The sequence below is a fragment of the Armigeres subalbatus genome, chromosome 3, assembly GCF_024139115.2.
Source record: "Armigeres subalbatus isolate Guangzhou_Male chromosome 3, GZ_Asu_2, whole genome shotgun sequence".
NCBI lineage: Eukaryota > Metazoa > Arthropoda > Insecta > Diptera > Culicidae > Armigeres > Armigeres subalbatus.
The window spans coordinates 35,760,098-35,770,411 of record NC_085141.1 but is presented as its reverse complement, the minus strand read 5'-3'; the positions used below and the strand labels follow the sequence as shown (position 1 = coordinate 35,770,411).

Below are 10,314 nucleotides of genomic sequence, written 5' to 3'. Positions count from 1 at the left end.
CACTTTTCACTTCTCACTGCTCACATCGGCCCATAGGGAAAGAAATGGCAGAAATGACGCTTAACTTTTAAAAAGAACATATGTCACCTTTTTTCATGAATTAATTTGTGTACTGCAATCAAAAGCTATCATATTGGTCTGTTGATCGCAATATTAAAATTCATTCATGAAAATATATTCTTAGGTCATTTGAAAAAATAAACGAGAATTTTCAGTGTATACATGAAATCTTAAAATAGGTACTTTTTAACTCATTAATGGGTCTCTATGTTTCTTTGTGAAGTTTTTCTTCCGTGTAAGCTGTGTATTCTATGCTGTCAGTGTGCCGGTTTCGAATAAATTGTGTCTTGGGAGAACATAACCTAGAAAATCGATAGCTTATTTGTTACGAAATAATGATGTCTCATAACTCTTTGAATATTTACTATTTTTTTAGAAGTGCCATCATTATGAAACTCAATAGTGAACAAGAAGAAAACATTCCCCATCGAATGCAACTTGTTGTAGCAAAATCGATTCAGGTTTAGTACTAGAAAAATTGGCTAATGTTTCAATGTGCACACACATACGCACACACACACACACACGGACACACACACGGACAGACAGACATTTGCTCAGTTTGTCGAGCTGAATCGAATGGTATATAATACTATGGGTCTACAAGCGCTCTATAAAAAGTACGTTTTGGGAGTGAAATGAAAGCCTTTCTGGTACAACTTTGTTGTACGAGAAAGGCAAAAACAGACGTCACCTCAGTTTGTCGAGCTGAGTCGATCGGTATATAACACTATGGGTCTCCGGGCCTTCTATCAAGTTTTTTAGCAATCATATAGCCTTTCGGTACAACTTTGTTGTACGAGAAAGGAAAAAATGCATATGTTACAAATATGCGATCGTGCGGTAGTACAATGATTAGCGATAGTAAATACAATGATTAGCGCAACGGCGCGTTTTGAAAAATACATATGGATTAAAATTCGATATGTTTCCTGATTCCCACGTAGTGTTTTTCACCAATGTAATATTAAAGTTCAATCATACTACATAGTTGTATGTCATACATTGATTTTGCATCCCTTTGTGTAATAATTGTACAAGTACATTTGTGAAAATGAAACCAACAATTCACATAAATATAAATGAAAAAAAAAAGCCGCATAATATGGAAATAAGGAGGTGTATGAAAACGAACGTTATGTTCAAATCACCCATATGCCCAAACTACACCATCATTTCACCCAAACCACCCAAACCAAAAAGCAGTTAGCTTTAATGACACGCCTCTTCTTTCCTTCCAAAGCATGAAACAAAATGGCAGCAAACGTAACGAGCGCACGAGAAAGCATGTACGTAGGTATGCGATTTTTATTTCCAACGACGAAACTTTTACAGCTGTGTTGAGGCGAGCGGATGAAGTCATCGGCTTCGGGTCTCTAGCGCGTGTGTGTTCGTCCATTAGTTTTCGTGTTCCACATTTGAAGCTTTGGAAAACTTTGCTTGAGAGGTTAGCATCATCAATAAAGCACGAAAGAAGCAACACAAACATTCATGCTGTCAGTTATATACACGGTGCGAAATTTATTCACCGCATGCAGAAATGCTACACCCTTAATTTGTTTTACTCAATATTGTGCGGTTACTTGCTAAGTTTTTTTTAAACTTTATTAAGTGTTATTTTAATCTCCAGATTATGTTCAACACCGTACTTGCTAAATGGACACGGTCGGTTAAAGTAGCTGTTCCTTAAATAGTTCGTTAAAGTAGTCGCTAGATTATTCGCTGTTGGTTTGAGCGAGACAGAGTATATGTCAAAAAAAAATTAACCAGCAATCTGCGGTGTATTGTTCGAAATGAACGTTTATCAGCAATGGACTGTACTATAGATCTCGCATAATTTATCAAAAGGACCTAAGTAACATTTTTTTCATGAATTAATTTGAGTACTGCAATCAACAGAACAACATGAAAGCTATTGCGATTCTTTTCTAAAATTAGCATACTGGCTCACCAGTTACGCGCCGGGTCCCATGCGCCGAGTTGTGCGCCATGCAAAAAGTAAATAAACCAATGTCAAATAGATGTGAGCTTTCGGTGAGCTTTTCCACATTCGCTTGTAAGGTATGTAGCATATTGTCGTCCCTTTACGAAAAGATATTTTTAAGTGAAATTGTTCGAGGTTTAGTAGTTTTTTGCTTTTCTTTCGCCTGCGTTCGGGATATTGTTTAAGTGGATATTAGTAGTGCGATTATGTTTAATTTGTGATGTAATATTCTACACTTAAATTGAGTAAAGTACCATAATATGACACAATACCTTAGCGGCGCACAACTAAGCGAGGCAGAGGTGAATGAGCAAAATGCTATAATATCTCGAGAATCACAATATTGATTGCAGTATTCAAATTAATTCATGAAAAAAAAAGTTACTTACGTCCTTTTGAAAAGTTAAGCGAGAATTCATGAAAAAATTTTACTTAGGTCCTTTTGAAAAGTTATGCGGGAAATGTAATAAAATGCGTAAAGCCAAAATAGAACTTTTTGGGAACTTGCAAGTGTTCTGATTGTTTAAGTTGACTTTTTGTAAATTTATTGGTCAATATTTAAGAAGTGCAGTTAAAAGAAAAGTGCATACTTAGTTTATTCAAATTTGATTCAGACTATCTTTTGAAAAGGGTCAAACTTGTTTTTACTGATTTTTTCAAATAGATATAATCGAAAAACGACCCTTCCTACAAAAAAGTGTTGTATGGGTGACTATCGCAAAATCAGTCAAACTTTCTAATAAAACTTTTTGAAAAACTCTAAATTGAACCCTACACTAAAAGAATCGAAAAAATTAAAAGTCAATTTGCAAAAAACGCCCGTTTTGGTTTAGACGAAATTTTGTCTCAAGATAGGTGATTATGTTCCCTACCAACCGTCCATACATCGCAAGCTGGGCACTTTGAAGGGAAAAAAATTTTCTAACAAAACTTTTTCTTGACGGAATTGATTTTTTCAGTGTCTTTAAGGGTGGATTTAACATATGTATACATAATATACTCATATTAAGTATTCCTGTACAGTCAGGCAGAGTACAATGTTTTGGTCGTAACTGGTCGCAACTAAAGAAGCTAATAATGGAATATAATATTTTTTTGAAGATATAAACCCCTTCTTAATATTACTCTTAATTTAAAAACAAACTATATTTAGTGACTAAATTAGACAATGTATCATAAAAATAGATTTGCTTGGGGTTCTATAACGATGGCTTTCATTGGTTTAGTTTCAGATGAAAATACACTGAAAATAATTCCGACAAGAAAAAGTTTTTGTTAGAAAAACTTTTTTCCTTAAGAGTGCCCAGCTTGCGATGTATGGACGGTTGGTAGGGAACATAATCACCTATCTTGAGACAAAATTTCATTTAAATAAAAAAGGGCGTTTTTTCGCAAATCGACTTTAAAATTTTTAAACTGATTTTTTTCAGTGTAGGGCTCAATTTGGATTGTTTCCGATATTTTCACTAGAAAGTTTGACTGATTTTGCCGTTTGCGATGGTCACCCATACAACACTTTTTTGTGGGATGCGTCGTTTTTCTATTATATCCATTTGAAAATATTAGCAAAAAAATTTCAGCTCTTTTCAAAGGATAGTCTAGATTAAATATGGAAAAACATTTTTGTTTTCATTTCGGATCATCTGGTGATTTTTCATTTCTCATTTTTCATTTCTTACTTTCTTACTTTTCACTCCTCACTTCGCACTTCTCACGTCTCACTTTTCACTTCTCACTGCTCACATCGGCCCATAGGGGAAAGAAATGGCAGAAATGACGCTTAACTTTTAAAAAGAACATATGTCACCTTTTATTCATGAATTAATTTGTGTACTGCAATCAAAGCTATCATATTGGTCTGTTGATCGCAATATTAAAATTCATTCATGAAAATATGTTTCTTAGGTCATTTTGAAAAAATAAACGAGAATTTTCAGTGTATACATGAAATCTTAAAATAGGTTTAATGGGTTTCTATGTTTCTTTGTGAAGTTTTTTCTTCCGTGTAAGCTGTGTATTCTATGCTGTCAGTGTGCCGGTTTCGAATAAATTGTGTCTTGGGAGAACATAACCTAGAAAATCGATAGCTTATTTGTTACGAAATAATGATGTCTCATAACTCTTTGAATATTTACTATTTTTTGAGAAGTGCCATCATTATGAAACTCAATAGTGAACAAGAAGAAAACATTCCCCATCGAATGCAACTTGTTGTAGCAAAATCGATTCAGGTTTAGTACTAGAAAAATTGGCTAATGTTTCAATGTGCACACACATACGCACACACACACACGGACACACACACGGACAGACAGACATTTGCTCAGTTTGTCGAGCTGAATCGAATGGTATATAATACTATGGGCAGGGACTAATACCGGGATCCGACACTCGCGATTTTCTCGTGTTGCGCTTAATTCTCAATCGGTGTGTAGGAGTCCTAGGTATACAACTGAAAAGACACTAAAGACGCTGTCACTTTTCCGCGTGTTTCTCTCACCGTGCATTACTGACAGCATAGTTGTTTTTGTTATGCTTGTCAAACGCTCGGTTTTTCTCTCTTCTAGCTGCGATTTTTGTAAGTATTTTTCGTAAGTAATTTTCAATAAAAGAGTGAAATAACATTGGTTTAACTTCCGTTCCAAGAACGCTCGTCAGCGGTTATCCGGTTTTACCATCACGCTCTACAGCCGGATCTGGACTGTAACAAGGGAGCACAGCAGCGTCGTTGCAAGAATCGCGCCTAGCGGCTGAATTTTTTTCGAATATTTCTGCATCCTTTGATGACTTCCCCTTCGCACCGGCGGCTTTTACACTGAGTGAGATCGTGTCCAGAACCATGTTCCGCCAAGTGTGATTCGTGTACGTCGCGTTATGGACGGATTTGGCGCTTACCAAGGGTGCAGCAAATGACCATGTATCAGTGCGACTTTGCACGAAAAGAAACCGGGATCCATCCAACCCTGGGCCCATGCCAAATAAAATCAGGAAGGAGTCCGGAAATACCAGTTGGTCCAGCGAATGCACGAGTCTGCTGCTAGGTCTGTTCCGCGGATGATGCTGCCAGCAGAAACGCTCAACCGGTTGGTAAACGTCCGGGTGGCGGCCACTGCTCGAGCTGGAGGGTTCGTTTGCGATGGACTCGGCTTCCGAGTCTGAAGTGGAATTCAGTGCCGTGGTAGCAACGGTTTTGCACAGACCGTTTAGAGTTTATTTTGTCTTTTTTTGAGAGCCTTTTAGCCCATGGCTGGCTCGTCTCTAGGACCGATCAGAGTTAAATCTGTTTCGGATCATTTGTATTAAGGAAAAATAATATAATAATTTCTTTTGACCCTTTTCGAGTTTAAGTTCTATTCTATTGACTGCATTACAGTAAGAAAGTGTTTATTTCATTATTGGGGGAATGCTTTTCTAATTTTCCGGTCAATTTCACCAAATAGTGCATGCACTCCTGTATATGCACGATTGTGATGCAAATTGGGCACGTATACCTGGCAATCTAAATGTATTGATTGTATGTCGTTCAGAATTCCCTATAAGGTTCCGTTAAAATATCACAAATTATGTTGGTTGTTTTTGCAAAACGGAAATCTGCAAGCACACACCTGAGGGAGGAAACTTAGATAGTGTGGGGATCGGTGTCCAGTCCATAGTAGCGCAATTCCGACACTAAAACCAAAACCTTTTCCACTAGCCTTTAGTCCTCTTGGCCACCAATTAAGCAATACATCGGGAGATGTGGTTGTTTGTCCAAAGGGAGAGAAAAATACAATGAGTAGGGGAAAGTGGGGTCAATTTCCAATAGGAGGCAAGATCGTTTATTATGACACTATTTACTGCGCATCATATTCACATTTTTTATCACGATTAACAATAATGTCATAGGGAAATAAAACTTAAAAACGCATTTCGGGTATTTATTCAAAAGGACGTATGTGATTTTGTGAACAAAGATTCAAACGTCGATTTGTCCGATCTGATAGCCCTCCCATGTAAACCGTCACCATAGACAGGGAAGGCTGCGGCTACCTGTTGGTGGTGTTAGTTTGCGTGAGAGTGCCATTAGATTGCTAAATCGACGTTTGAAGCTTTTTTCACAACATCACATACGTCCGTTTGATTAAGCACCCGAAAATTCGAAGTTGCTTTAGTTTAAATTCCACTTTTCTTATAATTTTGTGATAACATAATTTAAAATTTACAGCTAAAATTATTAATTTTATTGCATCGATAACAGGGAATCAATATTCGAGCAACGCCTAACAATATACCCTTTGTCGTCAATAGAGTTTGTTACTGACAAACGCACTTAGCGACAAACCTTTATCAGAACCCGAACACAATATGACAAGAATCATTTGCCTTGCATGCTCTGATATTTCCGAAAATACAATGCTAATTTTGTAATCATTGTTCGATTCTCGAATATTTCTCCAAAAGCCAGAAACTATGATAGCTCTAGAAATAATGCAAAATAACGGGATGAAAAGTTAGCAACAAGATTGTCTTCTTTTTTGTTGCTGACAAAATTTTTCGGATCTTTGTCATTATCTCCGACAAAAACAAAGCTTTATCGTTGGTTCTCTTTTGTCGCTTGTTTCGCAAGCGCATCAGAAAAATTGATCAATGCTTTTAAATGGTTATAGCTTCTTATCAACATTTGCGTTAAACTTGATGTATCATTAAAAAAACACAATAATAAAGTTAAAAAAATTATCAACACACAGCTGTTCACAAAGCCATTACATTAGTTTTTGCTTGAATTAGAGATACTAAGAAACAACGAAAATAACTTTGACGATGTAAATAAGCCTAAGGCTAATTGAATTATAGTCATATTATACTATAATAGTTTTTATATAACTTATGGTCCTTGCTCTTCTTACCTCTAGAGAGGGTGGCCTTATTACCCCGTATAGTAAATATGAGCATCACAAAATCATCTTTTATAAAAACCATTTATAAGATACTTCAACTACAATCAAGGTATGTTGAAACTGATATGAAAGAAAAAGCATTACAAATAACGATCATTCAGTGACAACTCTGCGACTATATAAATCCTATATCCTTCCTGTGCCATGAGTTGCATGAGCTGCTGGGAGAACCATCCATCGTTCACACCGCGAAAATCGGACGACTGCGGTGGGCCGGGCACGTAGCCAGAATGTCGAGCAGTAACCCGGTGAAAATGTTTCTCGACAACGAACAGACGAGCACAAGAAGACTAGGTGCGCAGCGGGCAAGGTGGATCGATCAGGTGGAAGATGACTTGCGGACCCTCCGTAGACTGCGTGGTTGGTGACGTGTAGCCGAATGGAGAAGACTCTTGTATACCGCACAGGCCACTTCGGCCTTAGTCTGGGTAAATAGTATTAATATCCTTCCTGTGCACTTCAAAGAGAAAAATGATTAGACGTCAGAAAGCTCAATTGTTGATGTTAAACATTGTTTTTATTTATGTTAGAAACGGAAACATTTTAATCTTTTTTAATCTATTTCACGGCTAAAAAGCTACGTTTTTGAACACTTCGCTAAGGTGGATTCATGGATCATTTGTTCAAGAACGGACGATGAAGGGATGCGCCTGCAGTCGTGGCCACAAGTTCAAGAAGTATCCCACCGGGGGAAGTAAAAATGTTGCGTAGCATGGGATTTGGAACACTATTGCTACCGGAATTTGTGCCGCCAGCTGGTAGAGTAGTCTGCGCAACTGCCTGCGTCGAGTTGGTGTTTTGCGTGGATTATGCTTTTACGTGTCTTATCCAGCGGCTCCATTTATGGCCAATGTTTGAATTTTGCATTAGACCTGAAAAAAACAAAATTGAAAAATAAGAAGTGGAAGCTGCAGAACCATCATTTGGAGTTTTTTTTTGCTTGGTATCGATATCAAGGACTACCCACACTATACTATACAACGCAGAGTTTACACCCTCTCTTGCGTTATGCCATGCTGAAAACAATCTCCTAATCATTTGATGCCTAATTAAAATAATTACAATTAATTTAACACTTTTGATCGATCCCGGGTCAGCCGGCTGTGACGCGTTTAAAGTATGTTCCATGCGTGCCCCCCACATTTAGTAATATTACGACTGCTGATCACTTATGATACTAAATAAAAGATCGTGATTTAAATAGAGGGAGGTAGGCGTAGTTATTAGTTATTGCTTATCAGTTTAGCACCACCAGGGGGAACTTGGCCAGTACCCACTGCACTTTTCTTTCGACAATAATTTGTGATATTTCAACGAAATATTATTGGAAAATTTGAAAAGGCACACAATCAATGCAGTTAAATTGCCATGTAATACGTGCACATCGTAGCACTGGTGATGCATCACAATCGTGTATACTGCCGTCATACGCATATTTCTCCCATGTTTGCTGGGATTTTCTATGTACATGGGACAGTTATGCATATAACGGCAGTATATACAGGAGTATATGCACTATATGATGACATTGACCGGAAGATTAGATAAGCATTTCCCCCCAATAATTAACTATTTCGCAAATTTCTGCAGAAATTACAAAGGAAAATACTGTTACAATTACTTTAGAAATTCCCCCGGGAAATTTATTCAGGGAAGAATTAAACAGTATTTGCCTTTGGAATTTCTGAAGAAATTTGCGAAATAATTAAATAAAACAGAGATTCCTGGATTGTGTGAAATATTTGTTCTAATACAATCTAAATTATACTTACTCGTGCATCAATCGTATCTTTTTCCCTCCTCAAACAACCAGTTGTTATTCCGGTAGGTACATTTCCTACTCTGTTGTGCAGTTGTTTGCGTTAGAAATTTGGCATTCTCTTTTCCCAGGCAGAATAAACTTTTAATACACGCAGGTCGATGGTCTGTCAAAGAAAACATTTTTATTGAAATTAGAATAATTATTGTTCCAAATTATGCAGCAAGTTATCACCCTACCTGGTGGAAATTCGATTGGATGGTAGGTCCGCTTATATCGGATGAATGTCCAGCTATCGTCCTCAATCCAGAAGAGTAAAAATTTGGCCAATCATTGAAGCATACTTTAATTTTGCACCCGTCCGTGGCCGCGACCGTTGGCGGCCGAATGAGCATTTGGTTCTTGCGATCCACCACCCCCAGCTTCATGCCCGGTATGAAGTCCATTGGCTGTCTAGCTGCAATAAGCGATTGGTCAGCCGGAATAATGGCCTTGCAAATCCGTCGCAACTTCATGCGGATGTACTTGATGTACTTGACCAATTCGAGTTCACCCTTGATTCAGCTGATTTGCGCCTGAGCCGGTTGAATTGTGGTCGTTCATTGTGGAATCGACGTTGGTGGCTGTTTTCTTAATGAGAGCCGCGTTCGGTTAGCATTGTTGGCGATTATGATTTTGCGCTTAAAATCTGTAAACGATCCTGGCGAGAAAGCGGTGGGGTAGCGGCAACGTCGTGTTTGTCCAGCGGTTGTGTTTTTGGTCCAAGATGAGAGTTTCCGAGAGGCGGTTAAAACGCCAGTGGTTTCAAGATTGACCAATATCGTTTACCTCCGGTTACTTCCAAGACTTGCAAAGTCTTTCCCAGACCCATACAGTGTGACAAAATCCAACCTTATTGTCTCGGGTCCGTTCCAAACTTTCGAATCACACGTAAAGTTTAATAATAAACAGTTTTCCTCGCGAATTTACCAGTAATCGTTATTAAATAAATTGTTTTTAATAAATATCAAACAAAACCGAACCGGAGGCATTTTTACCATTTTCACGTCAAAACAAGGCGAACAAGAGAAAGAAGGAATCTGTCAAAACTCACAGCAAACACTTCAAAATAAATTTACCATAATATGAGTAAAATACACTAGCGCCTCTGGCGGTGCTGGTCTCGTCAGCTCATCTGGGTTGCATGAATTTTAAATCGGTTCTTCGGGACTCCGATGTCCCGGTTATTAGTTCCTGCTATGGGTCTACAAGCGCGCTATAAAAAGTACGTTTTGGGAGTGAAATGAAAGCCTTTCTGGTACAACTTTGTTGTACGAGAAAGGCAAAAATGTGAATATCTAGAATATCTAGTTTGCAAAACAAATGTGAATATCTAGAAATATAATGTAGTCGATAATGCGTATTTTCTTTGAATGATTTTGCAAATATTCTTCTCAAAATTAACAAATTGTCCATTTCATTTAGACAAAATAAGTATTTATTTACCCATTTTGCAGGAAAAATGCTTCCCCATGATGGGTAAAATAATACCCATCATTTGACAGAAACATGATTTACCCATTAATGGGTATATC

General features: G+C 37.6%; 1 long non-coding RNA gene across 1 annotated transcript; it reads right to left on the bottom strand.

Annotated features, from left to right (window-relative positions):
- Window positions 1–7,130: 7,130 nt before the first annotated feature.
- Window positions 7,131–9,763, bottom strand: LOC134219978 (uncharacterized). Its single transcript, XR_009981733.1, has 3 exons — window positions 8,980–9,763; window positions 8,754–8,906; window positions 7,131–7,853 (listed from the first exon to the last, which is right to left on the bottom strand). It is a non-coding gene; the product is annotated as an uncharacterized LOC134219978 (long non-coding RNA).
- Between the last annotated feature and the right edge of the window lie 551 nt (window positions 9,764–10,314).